This window comes from Equus quagga, unplaced genomic scaffold (assembly GCF_021613505.1).
Source record: "Equus quagga isolate Etosha38 unplaced genomic scaffold, UCLA_HA_Equagga_1.0 73442_RagTag, whole genome shotgun sequence".
NCBI classification, from domain to species: Eukaryota; Metazoa; Chordata; class Mammalia; order Perissodactyla; family Equidae; genus Equus; species Equus quagga.
In genome coordinates, this window is record NW_025802777.1 from 7,231,441 (window position 1) to 7,245,684 (window position 14,244).

The 14,244-nt window shown below is 40.6% G+C and overlaps 1 protein-coding gene and 1 pseudogene across 6 annotated transcripts in view; one reads left to right on the forward strand and one right to left on the reverse strand.

The window, feature by feature from the left end:
- Positions 1-14,244, forward strand: part of LOC124234365 (SET domain-containing protein 4-like) — a 124,312-nt gene that overhangs the window by 13,836 nt on the left and 96,232 nt on the right. For 4 of the 6 annotated variants that reach the window (XM_046651711.1, XM_046651722.1, XM_046651712.1 and 1 more), the window contains one exon: positions 2,786-2,877. The exons of the other annotated variants lie outside the window; for them this stretch is intronic. The gene's annotated coding sequence lies outside the window, so the exon portion shown is untranslated. The remainder of the gene's footprint in view (positions 1-2,785; positions 2,878-14,244) is intronic. 6 annotated transcript variants of the gene reach the window in all.
- On the reverse strand, positions 18-14,213 carry LOC124234370 (carbonyl reductase [NADPH] 1-like; annotated as a pseudogene).

Here is a 14,244-nt window from a genome sequence, read left to right on the forward strand (position 1 = left end):
GACAGGGACTCATGATAGAAGACACTTTGCACTTTTATTTTGTTTTCAACACTTTCACCTGTATCAGGACATTTAATCTCCACAGCAATCCTATGCCTACTGTCCACATTTTACAGTTGAGGTACTGAGATACAGTACAATGCAGTATTTGGCTGAAGGTCACACAATAAAGTGGCAGAGCCAGGATGTTTTGCTTGTAGATGTTTGTCTTGAAATCTTTCAAACAGAACAGTTGAAAGAATTGTATAGTAAACACTGATATGTCCAACAGGCTAGGTTGAACAATTATGAATATTTTACTATATTTTTATGCTCATCTTCTGTATGTATTTTGCTGAACCATGTTAATGTTGCAGACCTTGTGGCACTTCCTCCCTACGTAAATAACACCTTTGCATTGTACAGGTTGGACAATATTTCTCTCATGTCCAATAATACCCAATCCATATTCAATTTCCCCCATTGTCTCAGATTCTCTTATGGATGCATTTTAAGTGGCTCCTCACCATTCACACTTTCCAACTGTGTTTTTTCAATGAGATTGTTGTTTAAACAGACCACACCAGACGTGTTCCTTTCACGGTGTTGTATATGTTATACTAGAGGCTGGCAAACTAAAGTCTGCAGGCCCAAAGCTGCCACAATCATTGGATTATGTTTTGTCTATGGCGACTTTCATGCTACCTGAGCAGAGCTGAGTAGTTCCCACAGAGACTGTGTGGCCTGCAAAGCTGAAAATATGTACTCACTGGCTGTTTCCATAATATTAGCTGACCCCTGTGTTATCCTGTCCTTCTGTTGACATAACTTTTAGGTCTGTTAGATTTCTGAGCTGGTTGGCATATAAATAATCTGAACAATAGAACATTTATAAAGAACGATTCATTCATCTGAAGAGTTTCATTCCTTATTCTCATTGATATCACTTTTTCTCTCAATATCACATAAGAAATCCCAAAAGAGTTCAAAGTGTTCAGCCAAGTCAAAGTGAGTACTCACTGATTACATTTTGATATATATTTCTTTGAATAGGGATGTATTTGACAGCATAAGTGTCTATTTTGGTCAAATCATAGTTTAAAATGTACTGTGAACCATAGAGGGACCTCAAAGAGGGGTCCCCATTGTTCAACTTTTTTCTCCATAACAAACTCTCCATGAGGCCCCTCAGCATTGGAGGGCAAAAGGGCAAGGTACACAGGGGTCTCTGCTCCTTCTTCTGGGGATTTGATGACTTCGGGTCCCCCCATGTCGGTTCTCACCCACCCTGGGCAGCAGGCATTCAGGAGAATCTTATCCCCTCTCCTCTGCTCACTCAGTCTCCTTGCATGGATTCTGGACAGGACAGTGATGCCCATCTTCGATACTCCATATGCTATTCCCTTGACATCAGGCCAGCCTTCCTTTATGTGCACTCTTCTTCATATCTTCCACGAACTTGTTCATGAGCGCCACCAGCTCCTCTTCTGTGATGGTCTCACTTGTAAACCTCTGCTGGAATTCTGGGCTGCAGTTTTTAAGAGTCAGGAGGCTCATTATGCTAGACACATTCACCACTCTGCCTAAAATGCAATACAGATCATTATCTAGAAAGGCATGCACAAGAAGGATGAATAACAAATTCAGTGGGATTTTGTCCACTTGAGAGGCAATTACTAGGTTGCTGTGAGCATTAATTAAGACTGCCCCAGCGGCTGCCCCATGGCCAAATGGTTAATTTCACATGCTCCTCTTTGGTGGCCTCGTGTTTGCCAGTTCAGATTCTGGGCATGGACCTATGGTCTGCTCATCAGGCCATGCTGTGGCAGCATCCCACATAGAAGAACTAGAATGACCTACAACTAGGACATACAACAAGGTGCTGGGTCTTTGGGGAGAAACAAAAAAGAGGGAGATAGGCAACAGATGTTAGCTCAGGGCCAATTTTCCTCATCATCAAAAGGAGCATATCTTAAAAAAACTAGGCTGCTTCTGTGAGTGAAGTACATGATAAGTCTTGAAGCTTGTTTTGCTGATAATGTCTCAGAAGATGTCAGAGAAATGTTCTAATGTGGAGGGTGGTTCCCCGAAGCTCCATAAGAAAATGAAAATAGTTTATACAAGAACATGCTAAGGGGAATGTAAGGAGGTACACATTAGTATCGAAGGTTGCCTTTGGGAGCACCTGAGGATCTTATGTTCACTTGAGCAGTGCTCTACGTTGAGGCCTCTGTTGATTAAGAAAGAGCTGACTGGTTGATGCATGACAGTTCCAAGGTGAATGGACAACTGCTCCTTGGAAGGCTGCCATGCTGATAGAGATAGGTAACAACAAATTAGCTCAGCTGACTGAATTACACGTTGTTTTCTCTATGTTTTAACATTTATCAATTTGGGAGCAGTGACTAATGGCCTGACAATATGGTGATGGAGAGGGGCAGTGGAAAACTGGACTATTAAATGGATGTTATAAAAGGAATGAAGTACATACTATGACATGGATGAACCTTGAAAACATTATGCTAAATTATAGGGGCCAGTCACAAAAGACCACATCTAATATGGTTCTATACATAGGAGATGTCCAGAACAAGAAAATCTGGAGCCAGAAAGTAGATGAATGGTTGTTTAGGGCTAAGAGGATGGGGGAACAGAGAAATAATAGAATTTATTTTTGTGGTGATGAAAATGTTCTAATCGTGAATAAGGTGATGGTTCCACAACTCTGCATACATACTAAAAGACACTGAGAGCAACGTCAGCACCATGTTGGAGTGAGGTGTTCCCTTTGTATCTCCCCTCTTAGTTGCAACCAGTTGTACATCGATTAGCCCAGAAAGGACTCCCTGCACAGCACACTGGAATGCCTGAGAGATCCTTGCATGTATACATCTCAAGGTAGGTGGACTGGACCCCCAGGACACCATGGAACTAGGGAAGTAGCCCCCTCCACCTCCCCAGTAGGGGTGATCCAACATGAGGATTCTCACACCAGCATGAGTGCCAATGACCAGAGGTTTTAGGGGTAGACATAGTGCTTTTAGTGGCAGACACAGCAGTGGCAGGCGGTGCACATGTTCTGATGCTTCATGACACAGAGGAGTGCTGGTGACCCAGCCCTCTCCCATGCCCCCAGCAATGGTACCAATCTTTCCAGCAGTGGGGATAGCATCCAAAACTTGAAGTCCCTTGGCAGTGGCAGAGTTTCCTGATCTGAGATTTTATAAAGTACATTGGTTTGTGCCAGAAACCAGAGGTTACAGGAAGAGCAGCAGCATTTGTGCCTTAGCTTCTGCTCTCCTCCATCAATGGCTGGTTGCCCCTGTGACCTAAGAATTCAGGAACCACAGCATAACCTGTGATCTTGCCCACAGTGGCAGCATCCCTGACACTGCCTTTACTATCTGTGGTGGCTGCATACAAGTTTCCAGAATCCCAGCTGCAACCTTGACTCATGTGAACCCAGTGGCCCTGGCTGTGGTTCTGCCAGCACACCCAGATAATCTAGGAACAGCAGCACAGATTGTGCATGGGGCAGAAGAATCTGAGTCCATGGGGAGTCCATGGAGATCCAGTAGGAGAACACGAGATACAGGTGACCCTGGAAGTAGCAGAGGTGACTCTAGTGGTGGCACAAAAGACAGCAGCAACATTGTAAACCACAATGCACCAGGAACCTCAGAGGCACAAGCAGCACAAGGAGGGCACTGATGATGCCTCTAGCAAAGGCAGCAGAGGGTGGAAACTGCAAGCTCTCAAATACAATTAGAAGCAGCTCGGAACTGAAGTAACAAAAGTCTTACCCAAATAGGAAAGATGTTTACTACACAAATACATCAGTAAAGATCAATTCATCAAGTACCATGAAGAACTAGAGTAACACAGCAGAACACAAAGAAAATGGCAACTCTCCATAAACCAAACTTGAAGTTGCAGAAGATTACAATCTAACTAACAGAAAAGTCAAAATGGCTGTCATGAAGAAACTCAACAAGTTACAAGAAAACTCAAAAAGACAGTTCAATGAACTCAGAAATAATGAACAGGAGGAGTACGTCACCAAAGGGATTGAAATCTAAAACAAACAAACATAAATTCTGGACTTAAAGAAGTGAAAAATAAAGTCCAACACATTGAAAATAGAGCAGACCATATGGAAGAAAGAATTGGTGCGCTCAAAGATAGAAAAATAGAAATGAGTCAGGTGGAAGAGAAATAAGATTTTTTAAAAATGAAATATCTGACTCAGTAAAAACAACATATGAATAATAGTTATCCTGGAAGGAGAAGAGAGGGAGAAAGGAGCAGAGAGCTTATTCATAGAAATAATAGCTGATGACTTCCCAAATGTGGGGAAGAAACTAGATGTACAATTACATGAAGCTAGTAGAAGTCCTAATTCTCTCATCATAGAAAGACCTTCTTTGAGGCATATTATATTAAAAGTATCAAAAAGTCAATGAGAATATTAAGGGAAGCCAGAGAGAAGAAAATAATTTAGAAAGGAACCCTCATCCGGCTACCAGCAGATTACTCAGAGAAACTCTACAGGTTATAAGAGAGTGGAATAATATATTCAAAATATTGAAATAAGACGTCTATGAGCCAGGAATACTCTATCCAGCAAAGTTATTCTTCAGATAGGGAGGGGAAGTAAAATCTTTCCTGGAGAAATGAAAGCTTTCCCAGAGAAACAAAAACTGAGGGAGTTCATCACCATGAGGCCTTCCTTAGAAGAAATGGTCAAAGTAGCCCTCCTGCCTGAAAGAAAAAGGCAAAGGTTTAGAAAGCTTTGAACAAGGTAATGAATAGACAGAACCAGAAAATTCCAGCTCTATATCGCAAGAGGTTAGTAAACTCTTAAATATACCCAAAAGGCAACAGGGAAAGAAAGCATAAAAAATAACTATATCCACTTCAATTTGGTAAAAAGCTCACAGCACAAATAAGGGTAATTTGTGAAAATGAAAACATTGAAGGGGAAGAGGAAAAGGACCGAACCTACATAGACTAATGGACATAAGATACCATCAACAGAAAAAGGACTTTCTCATCTATGAGATCTTTTATACAACCCTCCTGGTAAGCACAAAACAAAAAATCAGAGCAAAGTCACAAATCATAAGCAAAGAGGACACTGAGAAATACATCACAGAAAACCACCAAACTGAAATGGCAGACTGAAATACAGGGAAAAGGAAACAATGGAAATATAGAACAACCAGAAAAGAAAAGATAAAATGGCAGTATTCAGCCCTCACATATCAATAGTCACTTTAAATATAAATGGATTGAACTCACCAATCACAAGACACAGAGTGGCTGGCTGGATTACAAAACAAGACCCAACAATATGCTGCTTCCAGGAAACACATCTCAGCTCTAAAGGCAAACTGAGGCTCAGAGTGAAGGGATGGAAGATGATGCTCCAAGCAAATGGCAAGCAAAAGAAAGTGAGTGTAGCCATATTTATAGCATACAAAAATAGACTTCAAGCCAAGAAAGACAACAGGAGACAAAGGTGGACATTATATAATGTTAAAAGGGACATTGCACCAAGAAGGTATAATGCTTATTAATATATGTACCCCTAACATAGGAGCACCAAAGTATATAAAGCCACTACTAACAGACCTAAAGGGAGAAAGGGACAGCAACACAATAATAGTAGAGGACCTTAACACCCCACTTACATCAATGCATAGATCATTCAGGCAGAAAGTCAACAAGGAATCAATGACTTTAAATGAAGCAGTAGACCAGATGGACTTAATAGAGATACATTAAACATTCCATCCCAAAGCAGCAGAATACACATTCTTCTCAAGCACACATGGAAATTCTCAAAGGTAGACCATACGTTCAAAAACAAAACAAGCCTCAAAAATTTAAGAAGACTGAAATCGTATCAAGCACGTTTTCTGACTAAAGTGGTATGCAACTAGAAATCAACTCCAAGTAGAAAGTTGGAAAAGACACAAATATGTGGAGACTAAATAGTATGCTACTGAATAACTGTTGGGTCAATGAATAAATCAAAGGAGAAGTCAACAAATACCTGGAAACAAATAAAAATGAAAACACAACATGCCAAAACTTATGGGATGCAGCAAAAGCAGTACTAAGAATAGCAATACAGGCCTACCTCAGAAAACAAGAAAAATATCAAGTAATCAATGTATCATTATACTTAAAAGAACCAGATAAAGAAGAAGAAACAAAGGCCAGGTCAGTAGAAGGAAGGAAACAATAAAAATCAGAGGAGAAAGAAATGAAATAGAGACTAAAAACAACAGTAAGGATCAGTGAAACTGAGAGGTGGTTCTCTGAAAAATTGAAAAAAATTGTCAAACCCTTAGCCAGACTACTTAGAAAAAAAGAGAGAAAGTTCAAATAAATAAAATTACAAATGGCAGAGGAGAGATTACAATGGATACCACTGAAATACAAAGGATTATAAGAGAATACTATGAAAAGTTATGCACCGAAAAATTGGATTACCTAGAAGAAATGCATAAATTCTTAGAATCATACAACCTCCCAAAACTGACTCAGAAGAAATAGGAAATCTGAATAGACCAATCACAAGTAAAGAGATTGAAACAGTAATCAAAAACCTCTCACAAAACAAAAGTCCAGGGGCCAGCCCCATGGCTGAGTGGTTACGTTCACACGCTCCGCTTTGGGGCCCCAAGGTTTCACTGGTTTGAATACTGGACACGGACCTAGCACCGGTCATCAAGCCATGTGGAGGTGGTGACCCACATAACGGAACTAGAAGGGCCTACAAGTAGAACATACAACTATGTAATGGGGGTGCTTTGGGGAGAAGAAGGAAAAAAATGAAAAAGAAAAAACCAAAAGTCCAGGACCAGGTGGTTTCTCTGGTGAATTCTACCAAACATTCAAAGAAGATTTAATAGCTACCCTTCTCAAACTCTTCCAAAAAAACTGAAGAGAGTGGGATGCTTCCTAATTCATTGTTTGAGGGCAACATTACTCTAATTGCAAAACCAAATAAGAATGACACAAATAAGAAAAACAGGCCAACATCACTGATAAACATAGATACAAAAATCCTCAACAAAATCTTGGCAATCAAGTACAACAATACATTAAAAAGATCATGCACCATTATCAAGTGGGATATATTCCAAGGGTGCAAGGAGGGTTCAACATCCATGCAGCAATCAGTGTGATACACCGCATTAACAAAATAAAGAATAAAATCACATGATCATCTCAATAGACATGGAGAAAGAATTCTCAACAGAGGATTCAACATCCATTTATGATAAAACTGTGAATAAAGTGGAAAGGAAAATACCTCAACATAATAAAGGCCCTATATGACATACCCACAGCTCATTCTCAATGGTGAAAAACTGAAAGCTATTCCTCTAAGAACAGGAAAAAGACAAGGATTCCCACTCTCATCACTCTTATTCGGTGTAGCATTGGAAGTCCCAGCCAGAGTAATTAGGCAAGAAAAAGAAATAGAAGGAATCCAAATTAGAAAGAAGAAATAAAACTGTTATTATTTGTGGATGACATGATTCTGTATATAGGAAAGCCTAAAGAATCCACCAAAAAACTATTAGAAATAATTAACTAATACACTAAAGTTGCAGGGTACAAAACTAATATAAAAAATCAGTTGCATTTCTATACATTAACGAACTAGCAGAAAAAGAAATCAAGAATACTATTCATTTTACAGTCACAACAAAAAGAATAAAATACCGAGGGATAAATTTAACCAAGGAGGTGAAAGACCTGTATAGTGGAAACTATAAGACATTGTTGAAGGAAATTGAAAAAGACATAAAGAAATGGAAAGAGGTTCTATTTTTAAGGATTGGAAGAATAAACATAGTTAAAATGTCCATATTACCTAAAGCAATCTATAGACTCAATGCAATCCCAGTCAAAATTCCAATGATATTTTTCACAGAACTAAAACAAAGAATCCTAAAATTTATATGGATCAACAAAAGAGCCCGAATAGCCAAGGCAATCCTGAGAAAAGGAAGAAAGTTGGAGGTATCACACTCCCTGAATTCGAAATATGCTACAAAGCCATAGTAATCAAGACAGCATGGTACTGGCAGAAAAACATAAACAAAGCTCAATGGAACACAATCGAGATCCCAGAAATAAACCCACATATCTCTAGCTATTATTGACCAAGGTGCCAAGAACATGCAATGGAGAAAGGAAAGTCTCTTCAAGAAATGGTGTTGGGAAAAATTAACAGGCAGATGCCAAAGAATGAAAGTAGATCCTTATCTTACACAATACACAAAAATTATCTCAAAATGGGTTAAAGAATGTAAGACCTTATCCATAAAAGTTTTAGAAAAAAATATAGGCAGTATGCTCATTGACATCAGTCTTAGCAGTAGTATCTTTTTGAAGACCATGTCTCCTCAAGAAAGGGAAACAAAAAATAAACAAATCAGATTATGTTAACTAAAAAGTTTCTGCGTGGGCATGGAAACCATCAGCAAAAGGAAAAGACAACCGACCAACTGGCAGAAAATATCTGCAAATCATATGTCCAATGAGGGACTAATTCTCCAGAATTTCTAAAGAAATCATACAACTAAGCAGCAAAAAGTTAACAACATGATAAAAAAATGAGCAGAGTATATGAACAGACGTTTTTCCAAAGAAGATATACAGATGGCCAATAGGCACATGAAAATGTGTTCAACGTCACTAATTATTAGGGAAATGCAAATCAAACTGCAGTGAGACATCACTTCATGCCCATCAGAATGGGTATAATTAGCAAGACGAGAAATAACAAGTGTTGGAGAAGATTGGAGAAAGGGAACCCTCATACATTGTGGGTGGGAATGCAAACTGGTGCAGCCACTATGGAAAACATTATAGAGATTTGTCAAAAAATTAAAAATAGACATATCATATGATCCAGCTATTCCACTTCTCAGTATTTACCCAAAGAACACGAAAACACTAATTAGAAAAGATATATGCATCCCTATGCTCATTGCAGCTTTATTCACAATAGCCAAGACTTGGAGGCAACCTGAGTGCCCATCGATGGATGAGTGGATAGAGAAGATGTGGTGTATGTATACAGTGGAATACTGCTCAGCTGTAAAAAAGAATGAAATTGTACTTTTTGTGATGACATCGAGGGGCCTTGACAGAATTCTGCTGAGTGAAATACGTCAAACAGAGAAAGACAAATACCATATGATTTCACAAACTAATGTATGGATAAGGAGAACAGATTGGTGGTGGGGCAAACAGTAATGGGAAGGCAAAAGGGGTAAAGGGGCTCATATGTATGTTGACAATGGAAATTTGACTTTTGGTGGTGAACATGGTGCAGTCTATACAGACTGAAATATAGTGATGTACACCTGAAGTTGACACAATGTTATAAACCAAGGTGACCTCAAAAAATCCTCCAAACCCACAAATTGTATACTTTAAATGGGTGAAATGTATAGCATGTGAATTATATCAGAGTAAAGTTGTTAAAAGTGTAAAACAGTGACAGATTTCTTACTAATTTATCTTGAAAGCATGGTTAATATTCATAAAAGTGAATTTATATTAAGTTGTATAAAGAAAAGGTTTACTATTTTTACATCTAAATGAATATTACAAAGAGTATAAAAAAATCATGAGACCATACCACCAATAATAGATTCAGGTAAATAGGAAACTCTGCCTTTTCAATGTAAATATTGGGGAAAACTGTCGTCATCATTTAACTTGCACTCCATCCTATTAAAAGGATGGCAGTACAAAACAAATTTGATAAAAAAGATAATCCAGGGCACTATGCCTCTCATTAAATAATCTTTGAGATAATTACAATGAGTGTTGGAAACTGTCTTATTATTCTTAAAACAGTCTCCTAGGATGAACGCATTTTAGAAATGGGTCAATTGTTCCAGTCTTTCCTTTCCGCTAGAACACATGAAGTTTAAGAATAAACTGAACCTCTTTGTGAGATGTTTTAGTAAGCACAGTCGAAGGTCCTAATAGAATTTAATTAATTCTCAAAAATATTATCTGCTTCTCTCCTAACAAAACTAACACATGTTTCTTGAGTCAAAATTGCAAAACACAGAAGGATATGAAGAAAAGACATCAGGAGAAGCAGCCAGAGTGGGCCGCTGGTTACCAGAAAGGCAGCTACAATCTCTTATAGGGCTTTAAAATCATATTCTCAAAGACCCGAGTCTGGGCAGTAATGGAGAATCTGTAAAAACTTTCCATAGACTGCTTGTACACGGTAATGAAGTGATGACCTCTGTTTTATTCTATTTTTTACCTCAGCAAGTCTAGAATCAGCTGGGGAAATACTTACCTGCATATGATAGGGAGGCATGACCAAGGAGTCCAAAGGTATTTGAAGGTAAATTCCTGGATGTGGATGCTGCATCCAGTCTCTATTCCACACAGCAGTCCCTCCTACAAACCAATCCCCAAGAGATGGTAGCTGCCTGGGTGACACTCGTCACAACTGAAGGAGACTGTAGATCTTCTGATGCGACAACTCAGGACAGGAGCACCCAGGGAGGAAACAGGAGGCACTTGTTGGAGGTTACACAGCAAACACTTGGAGCCAAGTGTTTTGTTTCCAAAGTGCACTCATGGCTTTCAAATGGCAGTTCAGGGACACGGCACTGGAAGGCACACAGATAATCCTCTGAGAGATGTTATGGGCCATCCTGAGTTTCTTATCCTTATGGTGTGTGTGTGTGTGTGTGAGAGAGAGAGAGAAACAGTGGCCCTTTAGTAATCACTCCACATCTTTGAGAAAAGTATGTCACCTATCTAAGAAAGGATTCTTTCCTGGTGGGGCTGGGGTATGTGTCAGGCTTACAGTTTATCCAGGCCATATTCTCTATCTGACCAGAAACTTATTTTAAGGGAGCCCTGTTTTCCTTCAAAAGCGTAAATCAAAGGAAAAACATAGACCTTGTCCCCAGGGCTTAACACATGGTAGCTGCCCAAGACCTCTTTGTGGGATGCCTGTCCCCTAATGGATCTGTCCCAGCATCTCTTCTTCACTCTCCAAAGTCTTGCCACCTGAAACTAGAGCCAAAGTGATCTGGACAACAAGGGATATATTGTACATCATCTCATTTCCAGTAACAAACTTCAAAAGCATTGCTTGATTCTAATTGTCTCTGCCGAGGCATTAAGTGCACATCTGGTTCTCTGGATGTTTATGATTTCACATTTATCACATAAGTCTATTTTTATCTAATTCCAAGAGTACCTGTTGTTAAGTCTCTGGATTGAAAGGGGTTTTCATGAAACACTGCAGGGTTTAAAAATGTGTCTCTTGCAGCTCCTTGGGTTTCCCTAAGGTTCCCTGTGGGCCCTGTGCTGAGGAAGAAATTGGCCCCAATCAAGCTGAGTCTGCTTTTCTCATCTATTGCTTTGGCCTCACTGGGTACAGCTTCACGTGAAGAATGGCATCATCGGCATAGGATATTTGAGGACCACTGAGTGGTAGAAAGAACAATTATCTTGGATGCCACATGACCTAGGTCGGCACCTAGCTGTGCACATGACCTTGAGTTTTGGTGTGCCTCCATGTTCTTTGTAGGATGATGTCTAAAATACCTGATACATCACATCAAGAAAAGTCCCTCCAACCATTCTTGCTAGAACCAAAAAATGTCCAAGGTGGAAGATATCTTTAGTCCAGTAATTTCCCCCCATGAACTGCTGTGGCTGCCTTTCCTCCCAAATAATGGGAGAGCTCTCCTATTTCAAAACAAAGGAAAATTTTTCTGTATATTGAGAATATAGCATGTATTTACATTTTTCTGAACTCTAGCTTTGATGAGGCAAGATCAGTTGTTTGAATAGAGCCTGTCTTAGCATCTGTGAGTGTCGTCAATCCTCTTTCTGGACCAAGAACAGACATAGCAGGAACTAACACAGCCCAGCTAAGTAAGGAAAATGTCCAGCTAGGAGTCATTAGTATGATTCCAAGAGAAATACATGTAGAATGTGTGGTGGTGGCACAAGGAACTCCATTGCTGCCCTAAAGTGTTGGGGTGAGGGAAGGAGCCAAGTGACTTTGAAAGAGGTGCCCTTTGAGGTCCTAGTGAACCAAGTGTTAGAAGAAGTAGCGGAACTTTCCGGGAAGACAGGACAGGGAAATGGGGCAGAATTGTGAGTAAGCCATACACGCATGTACTGAATTCCAAGCCACACCTTTTAATCTTTCTAAAATATCTGCTTGTCTTAATTGGTGTATTTAATGGGTGATGGCTCCCCTCCATCCCATTACCTTGGGTTAAGTATTATTGTAGTTTACAACCAAAGAAATATGATAGTTTGTTTTGTCCATAATATAGCACATAGAACCAGGAGTTAAAATGAGCCTGGAGCTATGCAGATATCAGAGATCCCTACTAGCCTTGATAAGGGTGGGACTTTACTGCTGAAGGATTTTCAGGAGTGGAGTGAGCCTGAAGAGAGTACAGAGAATGCCAAGAACGGAAACACTCAAGAAGGGAGCTCCCTTAGGTGGGTTTTCAACTGTCCAGCAACGACTGCTGAGGGTCTGTTGTAGAGCTGGGATGGAGGAGAAGGCTTGGGGAGAAACTGAGTAGGACCACTCGTAGAACATGGTAATTGAATAATAGGGGGTGGGTATAGTGATTTTCAGAATCCTGGTGGGTGGACGATGGGTCAGTGACCATGATGACTTGGGGAAAGGACAAGTGTATTTTGGAAATGTGTGTTTTAGATGTGGGAATTCTGGAGAGGAAGGAAGGGCCCAGGAAGAGATGGAGAGGCAAGGAGACAAATATGTGTGTCTGGAAGTGTAGGAATGTTATAGGCAGGTAAGAGGTTTGAGGATAGTGAAGGCTCCACTATCCTGAACAAGATCACTGTGAGAGAGAGAGAATGAGAAGGGAGGGTTCAGGATGGAATCCTCAAGGAATTCCAGTGTGTGAGTGGCATGGAGCAAGTAATGACCCTCTCTGTGAGCTTTTGAATGAAGATCTGAAGGATAAGGGAGAGTCAGTGCAAAGACCAGTGGGACAGAGAGCACCCATGACAGCTGGACAAGTGTGTACAGGGTTCTGAGGCAGAAGGTCACCTGGACCCATGGAGACACAACAAGGAGACCTGTGTAACTGTGTAGGGACAGGAAGCAGGGGCTTGTAGATGAGATTGGGGGCAAGCAGGGCAGAGCATGCCAGAAACACTACAGCTTTGGCTCCTCATCATACTCACCTTGAGGTTTTATGAGGCATTAGCTCTGTGCAGACATTTTGGGTAATATAGAAGTTTGTTTTCATTGTCACTTCTGCTTTAATATGAAACAGTGTGGAATCAGGAGCTTTTGGTGGGGAGAGAGCACAAAGTTAATAAGTTAAATTGTACTCATGGTAAAAATCTATAGAATGATACAAAATTTTTTTTACATGTGCAATCTGGTGATTTCCCAGTAATGCCTGGTTTAAGATAACAGCATTTTGCAATGACAATTTCCTGGCTTGGTAATGCTGTACAGTGTCGTAAGACGGCACCATTAGAGGAGGGTAAGTGAAGGGTGCAGAATGAGATCTCTGTGTACCATTCTTACACTTTTTTGTTTATTTCAAAATATGTTAAAAATTCACTGAACTGCTCTAAAGTCCAATTCAGAGAAGCTGTGAGGAAACCTGGAGGAGATTCCCTAAGAGTCCATTCCATGGAGATGGAAAAGCCCTCTGCTGGAAAGTCTTGTAAATCAGAGGATTCTGCTCTCCCTGTAGCCTCCAGTCTGACATCTTTCCTTAGGGAGTCCGTTCTGGATCCTGTGGAAGCTAAGGGCCTCACAGCAGCGTTTCAGGCTCCAAGCCACCCTGGCTGGCCACGCTCATGGAGACTGAGTGCACTCTGAGCTCACATTGACTTACAGGTGACGTCAATGCTTGTATTGTTGATTAGCACTTTGAGGCCTCCATACTCCTTGTACAGGAAGTCACCCAGGGTATGGATGCTCTGCAGATCATCAGTGTCCAGCTGGTGGAAGCGAGGGCTGAGGCCCTCGGCCTGCAGCTGCTACATGGCTGCCAAGCCCTGCACCATGTCCCATGCTGTGAGCACTTCATCCCCTGAGAACTGCTGGCACAGGTCGTACATGATGGCAAAGCCAATGCCATTGTGGACCCTGGTCATGAGGGCCATGCAAGTGTAGGAGGACATGGCTGGGCAGGGGTCATGAGGGGAACTTGTGTGGAAAGCAGACCGGCCTATGGG